This window comes from Myotis yumanensis, unplaced genomic scaffold, assembly GCF_028538775.1.
Source record: "Myotis yumanensis isolate MYYU_CA2020_CCGP unplaced genomic scaffold, mMyoYum1.0.hap1 SCAF_8, whole genome shotgun sequence".
NCBI classification, from domain to species: Eukaryota; Metazoa; Chordata; class Mammalia; order Chiroptera; family Vespertilionidae; genus Myotis; species Myotis yumanensis.
This window is the reverse complement of record NW_027223759.1, coordinates 91821374-91839479: the sequence shown is the minus strand read 5'-3', so window position 1 is coordinate 91839479 and position 18106 is coordinate 91821374. Positions and strand designations below refer to the sequence as shown.

Here is an 18106-nt window from a genome sequence, read left to right as displayed (position 1 = left end):
GCTGGGCCTGCACCACCCCATCTTTCAGTCCCTCAGACATGGGTCTGAAGTTAGACTTTGCTAACAGACAATTTCATCTGCTTCCCTCCCCCCCTCTTTTTTAAACTCTCGCCTGTAGCTGCAGGCAAAGGCTATTTTTATGGCCAGGGGTTTGATTTCTCAAAAGGAGGGTGACAGGTGGTGGATATTTTAGTACTAGTACTCTGCCCTTCGTTCTAATGGAAGGAATTCAGGTACAAATTAAATCCAAAATATACAAAGCTGTTTAAGATTTTTTTTCTGATTAAAAATGTTGAGTATAATCATTGTAAAAAACTCAGACAATACCGAAAGCTCTTAAGATGAAAGCGATCGTTACTAGAAACCCATCTTCTGAGAGAAACACCGCTGGCATATTGATACATCTCCTCCCCATGCTTTTCAGCAAGTCCCCAGCCCCGGAGGTGAAGACCGGCGCCATCTGCAAGCCCGGGATGGTCGGTGCCCGCAGCCCCGGGAGGGGCCGGTGCTGGAGCCCCGCCCACGGCCCGCAGGCGACGCGAGACCCGAAAGCTTCTGGGCTGCAGTTTGCACGGAGTACACCCCACCCCGCGCACCCCACCCGCGCACCCCACCCCCGGGGGCAGCGTCTATCCCGCTCAGAGCCGGCTCCCGGGCCTGGCGACTCGGCGCCTGCGGATTGTCCCAGGTCGCCCTGGGCACGGCAGCGCCTCGTCGCTCCGTTTGCCGAGTAGTTAGGTCCTAACTAGTATTTTTGTTCTAAAACTCAGTGGCCACTTGAAAAAAGAAAACGCATCATTTGACAAAAATCACGCTTAAGCAACGCAGACAGAGCGTGGAAGGCAGCGATTGCAACCGGCACCGGCCCTGTCGCACGCCCCCCCCCCCCCCCCCCCCCGCACCCCCGCTCCCAGCCCCGCCCCCCGCTCCCAGCCCCCCTCTCCGCTCCCAGCCCCCGCCCCCCCGCCCCCGCCCCCAGCCCCCGCCCCCCCACTCCCAGCCCCCCCCCCCCCCGCTCCCAGCCCCCGCGCCCCCCCCCCCCGCTCCCAGCCCCCCCGCCCCCGCTCCCAGCCCACCCCCGCTCCCAGCCCTGCGCCCCCCCGCTCCCAGCCCCCGCCCCCCCCCCCGCTCCCAGCCCCAGCCCCCCCCCCGCGCCCCCCCCGCTCCCAGCCCCCCCGCCTCCGCTCCCAGCCCACCCCCGCTCCCAGCCCTGCGCCCCCCCCAAGCCCCCGCCCCCCCCCGCTCCCAGCCCCCCACGCTCCCAGCCCCCCTAACCCCCCCACTCCCAGCCCCCCCGCCCCCGCTCCCAGCCCCCGCCCCCGCTCCCAGCACCCCCCCACTCCCAGCCCCCGGCCCCGCTCCCAGGCCCCGCCCCCCCCCCCCCCGCTCCCAGCCCCCCCCAGCCCCCGCCCCCGCTCCCAGCCCCCGCCCCCCACTCCCAGGCCCCCCTCCCCGCTCCCAGCCCCCGCCCCCCCCCGCCCCCGCTCCCAGCCCCCCCCCCACTCCCAGCCCCCGGCCCTGCTCCCAGGCCCCGCCCCCCCCGCCCCCGCTCCCAGCCCCCGCCCCCCCCGCCCCCGCTCCCAGCCCCCCCCAGCCCCCGCCCCCCCCCCCCCCCGCTTCCAGCCCCCCGCTCCCAGCTCCCGCGCCCCCCCCCAGCCCCCGCCCCTCCCCCCCCCTCTCCCAGCCTCCCCGGTTCTGCTTAGAGGAGGCTCCCCACGGGCAGGTGCTGAACGAGCGGGTGAACGAATGGCCCCAGGACCTGCCGTTCCCATCCCCCCGGGGTTGGGGGAGGCTCCGCCACCACGAAGCCGGGGCCTTGGAGGTCCTCTGCGAGGCAGGGGGACAGGCCTGCGCCCCCAGATGTGCCCTGGACAGCGGGAGGTGGGGGCACAGGCAGCCGGGGCCTCTGCTTCAGAGCCGGGCTTGGAGGAGGGCAGGCTCCGGGGTCACGGAGACCGCGTGCCGGATGGAGTTCAGACCCCGCGCTGGCTCTTTAACTCCTCCCCCGGGAATGACCCGGTACCGACCCTCCCGGTACCGACCCTCCCCGCGGGCCCAGTGCGGGGACAGCGCGCGACCAGCAGGGGATCCAGCTCCGGGCCCAGCGGCTGACCTACACCCGCTCTCCCGCCGCGGCGGCCCGCGGTCAGCGCAGCACAGACGCGGGGACAGACGCGGGGACAGAGCGGGGACAGACGCGGGGACAGACGCGGGGACAGAGCGGGGACAGCGCGGGGACAGCGCGGGGACAGAGGGGGGACAGCGCGGAGACAGCGCGGGGACAGACGCGAGGACAGCGCGGGGACAGACACGGGGACAGAGCGGGGACAGAGCGGGGACAGAGCGGGGACAGCGCGGGGACAGACGCGGGGACAGAGGGGGGACAGACGCGGGGACAGCGCAGCACAGACGCGGGGACAGAGCGGGGACAGCGCGGGGACAGCGCAGCACAGACGCGGGGACAGACGCGGGGACAGAGCGGGGACAGACGCGGGGACAGCGCAGCACAGACGCGGGGACAGACGCGGGGACAGCGCGGGGACAGAGCGGGGACAGAGCGGGGACAGCGCGGGGACAGAGCGGGGACAGACGCGGGGACAGAGCGGGGACAGCGCGGGGACAGAGCGGGGACAGACGCGGGGACAGCGCAGCACAGACGCGGGGACAGACGCGGGGACAGCGCGGGGACAGACGCGGGGACAGCGCGGGGACAGAGCGGGGACAGACGCGGGGACAGCGCGGGGACAGACGCGGGGACAGCGTGGGGACAGACGCGGGGACAGAGCGGGGACAGCGCGGGGACAGAGCGGGGACAGACGCGGGGACAGCGCAGCACAGACGCGGGGACAGACGCGGGGACAGCGCGGGGACAGACGCGGGGACAGCGCGGGGACAGACGCGGGGACAGAGCGGGGACAGCGCGGGGACAGAGCGGGGACAGACGCGGGGACAGCGCAGCACAGACGCGGGGACAGACGCGGGGACAGCGCGGGGACAGACGCGGGGACAGCGCGGGGACAGACGCGGGGACAGAGCGGGGACAGCGCGGGGACAGCGCGGGGACAGAGCGGGGACAGAGCGGGGACAGCGCAGCACAGACGCGGGGACAGACGCGGGGACAGCGCGGGGACAGAGTGGGGACAGACGCGGGACAGAGCGGGAACAGCGCGGGGACAGACGCGGGGACAGACGCGGGGACAGCGCGGGGACAGAGCGGGGACAGACGCGGGACAGAGCGGGAACAGCGCGGGGACAGACGCGGGGACAGCGCGGGGATGCCGCGGGGACGGACTCGGGGACAGACTCGGGGACAGAGCGGGGACAGACGCGGGACAGAGCGGGAACAGCGCGGGGACAGACGCGGGGACAGCGCGGGGATGCCGCGGGGACGGACTCGGGGACAGACTCGGGGACAGAGCGGGGACAGACGCGGGGACAGCGCGGGGACAGCCGCGGGGACAGCCGCGGGGACAGCGCAGCACAGACTCGGGGACAGACGCGGGGACAGAGCGGGGACAGAGCGGGGACAGCGCGGGGACAGAGCGGGGACAGGCGCGGGGACAGGCGCGGGGACAGCGCGGGGACAGCCGCGGGGACAGCGCAGCACAGACGAGGGGACAGACGCGGGGACAGAGCGGGGACAGACGCGGGGACAGACGCGGGGACAGCGCGGGGACAAAGCAGGGACAGCGCGGGGACAGACGCGGGGACAGCGCGGGGACAGACGCGGGGACAAAGCAGGGACAGCGCGGGGACAGACTCGGGGACAGACGCGGGGACAGAGCGGCGACAGACGCGGGGACAGCGCGGGGACAGACGCGGGGACAGCCGCGGGGACAGCCGCGGGGCCGCTCCCCTCCCCTCCCGCTCCCTCTCCTGCCGCTCCAGCTTTTTGCAGGAAGAGGAACAGGAAGTGAAAGCTGTGCGAGCAGAAAAAGGACAGGCCGCCCCCCCCCCCCCCCCAGTCCCCGCGCGAGTGAGGGGTGGGGCTTGCGGAAGGCAGCGGGCAGGCCCCGGGGAGTCTCTGGCGACCCCCGGGAATGAGGCTCCAGACCGAGCTGCTCTGGCAGCGCCCAGCCCTGCGCTCCCTCCCGGTGGTGAGAGGGGTTCGGGCGGAGCTGGGGATGGGGGCCCAGGCTCAGATGAGGTCAGTGCTTGGGGGATGCTCCAAGCGGACCGGGGCTCCATTTACACCCGGCAGGACCCCTCGGAGATAAAGTAGCAAATCACAATCCTAACTATCGTCAGCAACTGCTAATTTAGCACCTACAGCAGCGGTTCTCAACCTGTGGGTCGCAACCCCTTTGGGGGTCGAACGACCCTTTCACAGGGGTCGCCTAAGACCATCGGAAAACACAAATATAATTACATATTGTTTTTGTGATTAATCACTATTCTTTAATTATTTTCAATTTGAAACAATGAAAATACATTCTGCATATCAGATATTTACATTACGACTCATAACAGTAGCAAAATTACAGTTATGAAGTACAACGAAAATAATTTTATGGTTGGGGGTCACCACAACATGAGGAACTGTATTAAAGGGTCGCGGCATTGGGAAGGTTGAGAACCACCGACCTACAGCGAACCAACCACCACACCAGCCTTTCACACACTTTATCTCATCCAATAGCAGCACATGCCACGTGCAACACGCGTCACTTATCTCACTTTGCAGATGCGGAAACGGAGGTTAAAATCTGTCCAAGGTCACGCAGGTGGCAGAGCTACTATGGCCACAGTTTGTCTGATGTGAAGGTTAGTAGCATGAGCTATGAGATTATTAATTAAAAGATTGATATATAATCGTGAAATTTGGAAATCTGCCTTTTCCAACTATAGGGCATTGATCAAGTAACATGTATTAGCTCCACGTAAGGATTAAGAATGATGTCGCAATATTTAACAACGTGGGGATATTTGCACAGTATAGTCTTAAGGAGAAATAGTATATTTAATGTGATTCCATTTTTGTGAGATAAAACAAATGTAAGACCTTACAAATATTGTTAGAGAAAAATCATGGATACATAGAAAAATGCCTAGAAGGATCAATGCCAAAAGGCTAATCTTGGACCTCAGCAAGGCGGGACCCTAGGCGATATTTCCTTCATTCCTTATTGTTCATTTGTATTTTCTAACTCTCCAACAACATCCCTGTATCATTTCTTTTCAAAAGTCGGAGGAAAGGCGTCCTGGCTGGAAAGGAGGGGCTCTGCTCCTGCGCGGGCTCTGCCTCTGGCTGGGATGAGTCCTTTTCCTCCTGGGGCTGGCATCTTCGCCTATAACACGAGTGACTGCTCAGTAGACAGGAAGCCCGATGATCGGGATCATATATACTGTGTTCTAGAAGTGTCTGTAACACAGGTCGTGCTCAGTAAACAGTGAATTAATGGGTAAATGGGTGCACGCTATGAGATTTGAGAATAAGGGGCTGTGGTGGGTGGGAGAGTTTCAAAGCCATGGCATGCAGTTTGGTTCTCAAAGGTAGCCCAGAAGCAGAAGACGTGGAGGTTCTGGGACTCTGTGGACACCTCGTGTAAACGTGAGACTGGTCTCTGTTACATTCAGCTCATCAGCACAGGAAGGTGGCTCAGAGCTCTGGGCTTGGTGTTGAACAGACTTGATTTCTGGGGCCAATGCTGCTCTTTGCTGGCTGTGAAATCTTGAGCAAATTATACAGATTTTCCTAAGCTTGTTTTTCTCACCTGTAAAATAAAAGTAATAATTAGTACGTAGTTCATAGGATTGCTCTGAGCATTTGAACAATCTGTTTAAATAGTTCAAAATAATAGACTAAATCCAGCTATTTTTTCCTACCCCAAACCTTAGACACCCCAGAAAGATAAATAGATATATAGCCCATAAATGTTTTGGCAAACAAGAAGGGGAAACCTCAGTGGATTGGAAATGGTGAGGAATTCCTAAAAGAAGAAAGATGGTGAAGTGAGAAGAGAGAAACTACTGCCTAAAAGCAGGAAGGACCTGCTGTGAAAGGTGGGAGTGGCTTTCAGGGTGCCACAAGCTTGGAGACAGTGGATGGGGGTGGCCATAACTGACAGGGGGATGGGTTTGGATGTTACAGTAGGAACAGCTACCTACTCCTCCAATCCCACCTTTCCTATTTAGCCACAGCAGCAGCAGCAGCAGCAGCAGCAGCAGCAGGGATCCCTGCCTCCATCATGCAAATGCGGGCACTCAGCTAGGGAGCAAGGCAACACCCAGGAAGAATGGACACTGGATCCTGGAACACCTTTTCCGTCAGCTTGTTTCTTACCCACTACATCCTCTCACACAGGAAGTGGGGCATCATCCACAGATTAACAAGGAAACTCAAATCCAAGATGAGGACACAACCGAGTCGTTAAGCAATGAGGAAAGCCACTACCGCGAAAGAGGCACAGCTCACAACAAACAGAAGCACTGACAATACAATCAGCTGAGCTGACAGATTCAACATTGAGAATAATCATTCTCGGAGCGTTATTAGAGAAAACACTCTGAGATCACAGAAATAGAAACAGGATTTTCCCAAAAGCATCCTCAGTAAATGGGCTATGCATAGGTTGGACACAGATGAACAATAGCATGTAAATGAGCTAGCTATAAAATCACACCGAAGACCAAGGAATTCTAGAGTGCACTGAAAAAAAAAGAAGAGATAGAAAGCATAAAATAGAAGCTAAGATATATGAAAAATATATTCAAAATTTTCAATATCTACCAAATAGAATTTTCAGAAAGAGGGGGAAAAAAAGAATAAAAATGAGGAATACTGAAATAAATAGGGAAGAAAATTTCTCAAGGTGATGAAAGACAAAAGTCCCTATTAGGGTTGCTGAAGGAGGAACGCACAGGCCAAAGTGGTAAGGAATTATACATTTACTAGAAGCTCAGTGCACGAAATTCATGCACTCAGGGTGGGGGTCCCTCAGCCCCGCCTGTGCCCTCTTGCAGTCCGAGAGCCCTCACAGGATGTCCAACCGACAGCTTGGAGGATGTCCGACTGACATCTTACCTAAGCCATCAGTTGGACATCCTTAGCGCTGCTGCGGAGGAGGGAGAAGCTCCTGCCACTGCTGCTGCACTCGCCAGCTATGAGCCCAGCTTCTGGCTGAGTGGCGCTCCCCCTGTGGGAGTGCACTGACCACCAGGGGGCAGCACCTGCATAATAGTGACCAGTCATTCCACTGTTGGATCAATTTGCATATTAGCCTTTTATTATATAGGACTAGAGGCCCAGTGCACAAAAATTTGTGCACTGGCAGGGGCGGGGGGGGGGGGGGAGCGTCCCTCAGCCCCACTTGTGCCCTCTCACAGTCTGGGACCCCTCAGGAGATAACGACCTGCTGGCTTAGGCCCACTCCAGGGTGGCAGAGGGCAGGCCCAATCCCTAGGTGCAGCCCCTGGTCGGGCTCAGAGCAGGGCCGATTGGGGAGTTGGGGCGCCACCCCCTGTCATGCACAGAGCAGGGCGGATTGGGAGGTTGCGATGCCACCCGCAGTCATGCTCAGGGTAGGGCCGATTGGGGGGTTGGGGCACCGCTCCCTGTCACACTCAACGCAGGGTCAATGGGGAGGTTGCGGCGCCACCTCCTGTCACGCACAGAGCAGGGCCGATCAGGGGGCTGGGGTGCTGCCCCCGTCACGCACAGAGCAGGGCCCTTTGGGGGGTTGGGGCGCCTTCCCCTGTCACACACAGAGCAGGGCCAATCAGGGGGTTGGGGAGCTCCCCCCTATCAGGCACAGAGCAGGGCGGATCAGGGGGTTGGGGTGCCTTCCCCTGTCAGGAACAGAGCAGGGCGGATAGGGAGGTTGTGGCCCCGCCCCCTGTCACACATAGAGCCGCAGGGCGATCAGGGGGTTTGGGCGCTGCCTCCTGTCACTCTGCTTCAGGGGCCAGGAGGCCTCCCGGCTCTGCTGATCCCAGGCCGGGAGGTCTCGCGGCTCTGCTTGACACCAGGGCAGTGAGGCCTCGTGGCTCTGCTGATTCCGGTGCCAGGAGGCCTCACGTCTCCACTGATCCCGGGTTCGGGAGGCCTCGCGGCTCTGCTGATCCCGGTGCTGGGAGGCATATTACCCTTTTACTATATAGGATAGAGGCCTGGTGCATGGGTGGGGGCCAGCTGGTTTGCCCTGAAGGGTGTCCCGGATCAGGATGGGGGTCCCACTTGGGTGCCTGGCCAGCCTGGGTGAGGGGATGATGGCTGTTTGCAGCTGGTCACACCCCCTTCAGGGTGGCGGTCCCCACTGGGGTGCCTGGCCAGTCTGGGTGAGGGGCTGAGGGCCATTTTCAGGCTGGCGGGCGACTGAAGCTCCCAACCTCTCCTTTTTTCTTTCTTTTTTTAATTCTGGGATTTATTTACCTTCTATGGCTGTCACTGGAGCTGAGAGCCGCTTTAGCTCTGAGGCCAGCTCCAGCTTGAGGCCTCGGCTGTTGAAAGCAGGGATCTGGGTTTGTTTGGGTTCTATAATTGTAACACTGTTTGGGTCCTGCTCGCTCCAGCTCTGACGGCTGAAAGCAGGTTTCTGGAGTTTTGTTTAGCTTCTATATTTGCAACAATGTTTCTTAGAGAGCAAGCTCAGAAGCTGGCAAGGCAGGCGGGGAACCTTGGCTTACTCCATCACTGGAGCACGCAAGCCTCCTGTTCGCTTCAGCTGCCTGGCAGCCGGCCACCATCTTGGTTGGCAGTTAATTTGCATATCGCCCTGATTAGCCAATGGGAAGGGTAGCGAAGTTATGGTTAATTACCATGCTTCTCTTTTATTAGTTAGGATTAGGTCATCTGGAGACCAGATGGGCCAAGCTCCCAAATGGCGCCAGCCCCCAGGGATGGAGAGTCAGAGGTTTTAAAGGACTCTAGGTGGGCTTTTTTGGTGGGAAACTCTCTGGGTGGGTCTGGATCCTGGGAAAGTCCGGAGAGGAGAGATAATGGTCTTAGCAAGTGGAATGTGGTCTTAGCGAAAGGGAATGTCCATTGTGAAGTGGCCTAAAGGTCAGTTCCCAGGGGAGGGCATATTGATTCCTAACATTCCAGCCTTTTCGTTTTATGGAATCGGAATGGAGGCCATATCTTCCGTAGTTACTCCCTGCTGAGGGGGGAATGTCGAGATCATAGGGGGGTGGACTTTGATTGCAGTCAGCTGGAACATTGTATAGATGCCTCCTGGTTGGAGCGAGGGGACTGAAGCAGCATGATTTCCCTGAGAGACTGGTTGGTGAAGGCTCAAAAGTGGTCCTGCCATCACAGCCGTTACCCGAGGCTCTGTCCTGGTGATGTAAGTCTGTGAGCTCCAAACCGGATCCAGAGGGTGGCCTTGCTGAGGTCTGACCCGGAGGGGCCAGACTACAACCTGATTTCCAGTGGCCTTCCCTCCCTCACCTTGGGCAGGGCCCGGGCGGGGGTCTCGGGTTTGGGCAGGACTTGGTCCGGTGTCCTTCCTTGTTGCATTTGAAGGAGGGCCCGGAGGAGGCTTAGCCCTGACTTATCCGAGGTTGGAGGACCAGCACTTTGGGGTTTGTGAGAGTGGTGGCCAGGAGCTGGAAGACCTCCTTCTGGGCCTCAGCCTTGGCCTGGTCTCGCCTTTGTTTTTGGATTTGGGTCTCCTCGTCTCTATTATTAAAGACCTTAAAGGGCAGGTTAAGGAGGTCTTTTGGGGGGTTTGTGGACCTGTGTCTATTTTTCAGAGTTTGCAGCGTATGTTTGGGCTGAGTGGGCTATAAAATGGGTGTTCAGAAGGAGGGCTCCCTTTGAGGAGGGGGGTCCAAGGTGGTAAATTTCTGTAAGGCCCCCGTGAAGTGGGAGAGGAGGAGAGCTGGGTTTCCGTCAGGGCCCTGAGTGATTTCATTAAGTTTGTCATAGGTGACCACCATATGGGCAGCCTTTTTGAGTCTGGCAATGAGACAGGGGATTATATGGCTACAGAGCCGGTGCCCTGGAGAATTAACTGATAGTCCCATCTCGGGTCATTCTGGGAGACCATGTCAAGCGCCAACTGGGCTGGCCACTGCATCCTGTCTGTGGAGGGCACAGCATGGTCCTGAGCTGCTGGCCAGATGTGCTCCTTCTCCTCTGGGGTGAGCGAGGAGGACAGGAGGACATAGGTGTCGTGCCAGGTCAGGTCATAGAACTGGGTCAGGCACTCAAATTCCTTAGTAAAGGTGGTCAGGTTGGTGGAAAAAGAACTGAGATGCTTCTCAATCTGCGCAAAGTTGGACCTGGAGAATGGGATGTGTACCCGGACAATACCCTCAGTTCCTGCCCCCTCCCTCGGGGGTAGGATGGACGCAGGGATAGAAGAGGCTGTTGAGGAGGGCGGAGGCCAGTGTTAGGTGGGGGAGTCTGTAGTGAAGCTCATGTTCTCGGGAGCCAGCCCCAGGGATGGGAAGTGAAGGTTTTAAAGGACTCCAGGTGGGCTTTTTAGTGGCGAACTTGCTGGGCAGGTTTGGATCCCGGGAAAGTCAAGTGCAATGTGGTCTCAGCAAAAGGGAGTGTGGGTTGTGAAGTGGCCTAAAGGTCAGTTCCCAGGGGAGGAGGGGTCAATTCAATTATTTGATCCAACCTAACTGTGCTCATACCAAAAGGTGTACCACACGACAAGCAGAAAAGGAAACAAGACAAAGTACACATGTCATGGTGAAATTTAGAACATGAAGGATAGAGAAAAGGAAAACAGATTACTCATAAAGGAAAGCAGATTAATATCAAATTCAACTACAACATTGCATGCTGGGATATCTTTAGAGACTCAAGGGAAAATTATGTGATCCAGCCAAGCTGTGAGGACAAAATATACAAAGACAGTCTCAGCTATCCAGGGATAAGAAGATAAATGACCTGTAAGAGCATTTACTCCAACACAATAAAAATAAACCGAACAGAAAGTTGCAGGATTCAAGAAGCAGTGGTGAGTAAATAAATTAATAGAATTTTTTGAAGTCTAAATAAGTATTAATTAAAAAAACAAAAAACAAAGGAATACTGCCATCTCGAACTGAAATGGTATCGACATTGCAGGTGGAGAGGGAGGGAGAGGAAGGAAGTGTAAGTAAATCAAAGTCTATGCTTTGCTGAATGGATGCTCATGAGAGGCACTGTGCTTGTATAGGCCATGACAGGGAACTAATGATCAGATATTGGAGTTAAAAACGTAAACATCAGAAGTTACATTAAGAAGACCCAATCAATTGACAAAAGGAAAAAGTGGGGAAAAATAGAAAACATGGCAAATATAAAATACACAGTAATAAGCCTTTCCAGATTAGTAATCACAATAAATATGAGTAGGTTAAATTGTTTTATGAAAAAACAGCAAATCAGGGTAACTATCTGAAGACCAGCTGCACAGAAGAACTATAACTAAAGATATAGAGAAAAAGCCACATCAATATTGGTAGGAGGAGCACAGTTGCTAAACATGTGGCTTTGTACCATGTGGCAATTGAAAATAAACTGATGAACAAAATATATCCAGAGACATAGAAGCATGGAACAGACTGGGTGAATCTCAGAGAGAAGGTGGGGATGTGGGGGTAGAGATTAATTAAGGAACTTATATGCATAACCCATGGACACAGACAATAGTGTGGTGAAGGCCTACGGTGGTGGTGGGAGTGTCCTGGGGGGAAAACAGGGGATATCTATAATACTTTCAACAATAAAGATAAATAAAAAAAATAAAAAATGAAAATCCAGAGGGATATCATAGTTGCAGAGCCCTGCTGAGGAATGAGGGGTCTCAGTTCCATGCTGGGATCCCCAGTTTGGAACACCAGTGCTGGGAAGAGGAGCCCACATACATCTGGTTGTGGAAATCATCAGGGATTCCTCAGATGGATGGAAGTCTGTTGGAAATGTAAGCATCCTCTTAAAGAGGCATCACACAACAAACTCTCACTCATAGGCACTCACCTTTGGCTCCATTGAAGGGACAGCAGCTTGGGGAGCTCCAGAGACATGGGTAGAAATTGAGTTGTGTAGCTTCAGGATGAAAGCTGAAGGGAGGGCAACCATTTTCCTTGTGTTGAGCCCTCCCACCACTTGGCCAAATCTGAATTTACATCAGTTTGATAAACTCCACTAGTTCCACCCTGGTGACTCCCTGAGACTCCGCCTAACCCAACTTGCATACTGACTGAGGCTCTTTCATTGGCTGAGTCTTACGGGCAGCCAGCAGACAATGGCAGGTATCTGGGTGCCTTGGGACTTTTGCTGACCTGCCCAGGCAGGGTATTAGTGGCCACCAGCCTCAGTTCGCAGCAGGTCCCTCCTATGTGCATCCAGGCCCAGCACAGGAAGCTACAGTAACGAACACTTTGTAACTCGTAAGAGGTAGCCCTGGGCCGGTCACAGGCAGCTTCTGACACTGACCTTTATTGAAGTTCTTGCTGAGAGGCCCCCCAACCAACACATCTGATAGCTTCAGACCATAATAGAGCACCATCCAATTAGCTCCACAAGCGGCACACTCAAAGAGAGCAAATCCCAGCACATGGGGTCAGTCCCTGAATAGCAGCTCATATGCTGTGGTTACAGCCTATTCTCACAGTCAATCAGCCTGATGGTCAATCCCACCAACAGACGTGCCAACAGCCATCCAGGCACATCTACTACAAGTGGGCACACGCAATCCACACAAGGGACACTCCTGGAACACCGTGCTCAGACTATCAGGAAGACTGCACAATTGGGCCCCAGAAGTCACCTACTAAAGTCTACCCTGCTCAGACTGGGAGATTTACCTAAAACACAGAAACAAACACACAGAAGCAGTAAAAATAGGGAAACAAAGAAACATATCCCAAATGAAAGAAGTCATTAGAAAAAGAACTAAATAAAGTAAAGGCAATCAATCTAACAGATACAGAGTTTAAAACACTGGTTATAAGGATGCTCAAGGAATTAGGTGAAGAATGGGTGAACTCAGTGAGAACTTCAACAAACAAAGAAACAAAAAAGGATATGTAAACCATAAAAAAGAAGCAGTCAGCCCTAGCTGGTTTGACTCAGTGGTTAGAGTGTCAGCCTGCAGACAAGGGTCCCAGGTTTAATTCCAGTCAAGGGAACATACCTTGGTTGCAGGCTTGATCCTCAGCCCCTGTTTGAGACGTCTGCAGGAGGCTACCAATTGATGTGTCTCTCTCATATCAATGTTTCTTTCTGTCTTCCCCTCTCCCTTGCTCTCTCTAAAAATCAATGGAAAAAATACTCTTGGATGAGAATTAACAACAACAACAACAACAACAACAATAACAAATCGGTCAGTAGTGAATAATACAATAACTGAAATGAAGAATACACTAGAAGGAATCAACAGAAGATTAGATGAAGCAGAGGATCAAATCAGCAATTTGGAAGATAAGGTAGTGAAAAATACCAAGTGGAGCAGCAAAAAGTAAAAAAGAATTTTAAAAAGTAAAAATAGTTTAAGGAACCTCTGGGACAACATTAAGCATAACAACATCTGCATTATAGGGATACTAAAAGGAGAAGAAAGACAGCAAGGAATTGAAAACCTATTTGAAGAAATAATTACTGAAAACTATCCTAACCTGGTTGAACAGAGTCCCAAAAAAGATGAACCCAAAGAGGAGCACACCAAGACACATCATAATTAAAATGTCAAATGTTAAAGACAGACTCTTAAAAGCAGCAAGAGACAGTTTGGCTCAGTGGATAGAGTGTTGGCCTGCAGACTGAAGGGTCCTGAGTTGCAGGCTCGATCCCCTATAGGGGGCATGCAGGAGGCAGCCTATCAATGATTCTCTCTCATCATTGATGTTTCTATCTCTCTCTTTCCCTCTTCCTTTCTCTCTGAAATAAAAAAATAAAGTAGCAAGAGACAGTTTGTTACCTACAAGGAAGCTCCCATAAGGCTTTCAGCAGATTTCTGAACAGAAACTCTGGAGGAAAAAAGGGATTGGCACAAAACACACGAAGTAATGAAAAGTAGAAACCACAACCCAAACTGCTCCACTCAGCAAAGCTGTCAGTTAAAGTAGAAGAACAGAGAAAGAGCTTCCCAAACAAGAAAAAGCTAAAGGAGTTTATCACCACCAAACCAGTAGTACAAAAAGGAACTTCTTTAAGAAGAAGGGGAAGGGGGAGAGAACATAAATATGAAGAGTAAAATGGTAATAACAACATGCCTATCAATAATCACTTTAAATTAAATGGGTTAAATTCTCTAATAAAAAGACATAGCAGAGCTGAATGGATAAGAAAATAAGACCCATATATGTGCTGTCTACAAGAGACCCACCTCAGATGGAAAGACACACAGATTGAAAGCAAGAGAATGGAAAAAGATAATTCATGCAAATGGAAACAACAACAACAAAACTTGGGATAGTAATACTTATATCAGACAAAACAGACATTAAAACAAAGGCTATAAGACATTATGACAAAGGGATCAACCCAAAAGAGGATATAACCCTTGTAAATATTTATGCATCTAATTACATAAAGCAAATATCGATGAACATAAAGTGAAAAACTGATGGTAATAAAGTCATAATATGGACTGTAACACCCCATTGACATCTATAGGTAGATCTTCCAGACAGAAAACCAACAAGAAAACAGTAGCCTTAAATGACACACTGGACCATATGGATTTAATTGATATTTTCAGAACGTTTTATCCCAAAGGCAGCAAAATATACTTTATTTTAAGGACACATAAAACATTTTTCAGGATAGACCACATGTTACTAGTGGATCAAAGACAAATCTTAATAAATTTAAGAAGATTGAAATTATCTCAAGCATCTTCTCTGACTACAATGGTAAAAAACTAGAAATCAATTACAAAAAAACACTGAAAAAATTCACAAATACATGGGCGCTAAATAATGAATAAGTTGATAATGAGACTAAAATAGAAACCAAAAGATACTTTGAGGCAAATGAAAACGACAACACAATGACTACAATCTGTGGGACACAGCAAAGGCCTATATAAAGAAATACACCAAAAATCCCAAAGAAACAATCTAACCTGACCCTTAAAGGAACTAGAACAAGAATAACAAAAAAGCCCAAAGTGAGTAGAAGAAATAAAATAATAAAGATCAGAGTGGAGCCTTGGCTGGTGTGGCTCAGTTGGCTGGAGCATCATCCCATACACCAAAAGGTCACAGGTTTGATCCCCAGTCAGGGCACATACCCAGATTGCAGGTTTCATCCTCAATTTGTACACCTGAGAGTGGCAACCAATTGATGTCTCTCTCTCTTGCTCTCCCTTCCTTTCTCTAAAAATCAATAATAACAAAAAAAAGATCAGAGTGGCAGATGGAAACAAATGAAATAGAGTCTACAGAAGCAATAGAAAGACGAATAAAACAAAAAACCAGTTCTTTAAAAAATAAGCAAAATTCATATACCTTTAGCCAGACTCATCAAGAAAAAAAAGAGGGTGAAAATAAATATAATCAGAAATGAAAGAGGAAAAGTGCCAACTGGCACCACAGAAATATAAAGAATTATGAGAAAATGCTACAATTATATGCCAACAAAAAACAATGAAGAAGAAATGGATAAATTTCTAGAAACATACAATCTTCCAAGACTGAATGAAGAAGAAACAGAAAATCTGAACAGACCAATTAGTACCAACAAAATCGAATCAGTAACAATAAAATGCTCAAATATTCAAATAAGAATTACTACTTATTCTTCTCAAACTATTTTAAAATATTGAAGAGAAGGAACGGCTCCAAAACTCATTTTATGAGTCCACCATTATTCTGATATCAAAACCAAACAAAGACATTACAAAAAATATAGGCTGCTCACCCAACATGCTGTCTGCCATCCCCGCTGCCGCCTGCCCTGCAAGAGATGGCATGGACTATGCAGATGGGCTTGTGCAGCTGAGGTCCGGCAGCCGTTGGTGTCAAACATTCAGGAGCTGGGCCTAAGTGGATTTCTCTGCAGGGTCATAGAGACTGGGGACAAAGCCCTCCAGAGAAAGAAGAAGGGAGAGGAAGAGAGAGAAAAACATCAATGAGGGAGAGAAACATTGATCCGTTGCCTCCTACTGAAGATTGAGCCTGCAACCTGGACATATGCCCTGACCGAGAATCCGAACTCTTGACTTCTCAGTGCATGGAATGCTGCTCAACCATCATGAAAGTGACAGTTCAGAATATTCCTGAGGAAGAACTACTGTGTGATGTGGAAATGGAAGGATTTACAAGAAAGGGTCCCCATTACACCATCCCAGGTGACAGCTGGGACTGTAAGAACTGGGAGGGACACCTGAGGCAATTAGCTTTAACTCAGGAAAAGCCAGGGGCTGAGGAAGCAATTTGTGAGTATCCTGGACTTGGGAGGCCTTTGAGTGCCAGCTCCGGCCTTCCAACATCTCGGAGGATTCCTGCAACAAATGTTTTCCATGCACCCGATTCAGATGTTTGGATTGTGACCCATTTTTACACGGTTCTCAGAGAAGTTGTAGCTACAGAACTGGTGACAGTGATGCCTGTCAGAAAGCCTTTTGCCATTCCATGGAAGTGATTCAACAACTCAGAAGAAATCAAATGAGAGAGAAGCTCTATAAACACCCTGAAAGTGTTGAGTCTTTCAACCATTTTACCCCTCTTGGTGGACAAAAAACAACAAAAGAGGGAAGAAACTGTATGAAGGCAAGGACTTTGGGGACAACTTTGCCTTGACTTCATCTCTTAATGAAAGCAGGAGGAGTCACCCCGGGGAGAAGCTGTGTAAACGTACGGAATGTGGCAAGTGCTTCAAACGGAACTCTTCTCTCATTTTGCATCACCGAACTCACACTGGAGAGAAACCATACACCTGTAACGAGTGTGGAAAATCCTTCTCCAAGGACTATAACTTGATTGTTCATCAAAGAATCCACACAGGAGAGAAGCCCTACCAATGCAGTAAGTGTGGGAAAGCCTTCAGCGATGGGTCAGCTCTGACACAACACCAGAGAATTCACACCCGGGAGAAACCTTACGAATGTCTAGACTGTGGAGAAACCTTCAATCAAAACTCATCCCTGATTTTGCATCAAAGAACTCATATGGGGGAAAAACCAAACTGATGTAACAATGGGAAGCCTTCACAGTCATCCCCACCTCGCTGTGCACCTCAGGATCCACACTGCGGAGAAGCCCTAGGAATGTAGCAAGTGAGGAAAGGCTTTCGGTTGGCTCGTACCTCACCCAGCACGAGAGGACTCACACCGGAGAGAAGCACTTTGTGCGGAATGCGGAAATCCTTCAACTGTAACTCTTACCTCTTCCTGCATCAGATAATCCATTCTGGGGAGAAGCCCTACGAGTGTAAAGAATGTGGGAAGATGTTCATCGAGAGTGCTTACCTCATCAGGCACCAGAGAATTCACACTGGTGAGAAGCTCTGTGGCTGTGACCAGTGTCAGAAACTTTTCAGGAACATTCCTGGCCTCATCCGGCACCAGAGGACTCATACTCGTGAGAAGGCCTATAAGTGTAGTTGGTGTGCAAAGCCTTCAGGGACTTCTCCTGCCTGACCAAGCACCAGAGAATTCACATCAAGGTGACCCTGTACCAGGGTCCAGAGTGTGGGAAGTCCTTCAAACAGAACTCTCACCTTGCAGTACGTCAGAGACTCCACAGCAGGGAGGGTCCCAGCCAGTGTCCTCAGTGTGGGAAAATGTTCAGGAGGAGCTCAGCCCTTGTCCAAAATCAGAGAACACACCCTGGAGAGCAGCTCACAGAACTATGATGGATATGAGCACACTTGTTTCCCAAATGCCCTCGAAAACCTGTGTGAGGGAGGGTATGCTCACGGTGATTCCTCCCTGTCGGCACAAGAGAATTTTTTAAATTCATGTGATGAAACTTGTGTGTGTGTGTGTGTGTGTGTGTGTGTGTGTGTTTAATGTATTGATTTTTCTTTTGAGAGAGTCATTGATTTGTTGTTCCACTTACACATTTATTAATTAATTCTTGTATGTGCCCTGATGAGAGATCGAACCCACAACCTTGGTGTATCAGGATGATGCTCTAACCAACTGAGCTACCTGACCAGGCCCAATAAAACTTGTTCATTTTATTTTAAGGAAAAAAGTAAGTCACCTGCAATGCGACC

General features: G+C 52.0%; 1 pseudogene; it reads left to right on the top strand.

The window, feature by feature from the left end:
• Nucleotides 1–16138: 16138 nt before the first annotated feature.
• On the top strand, nt 16139–17740 carry LOC139015436 (zinc finger protein 329-like; annotated as a pseudogene).
• Nucleotides 17741–18106: the final 366 nt, after the last annotated feature.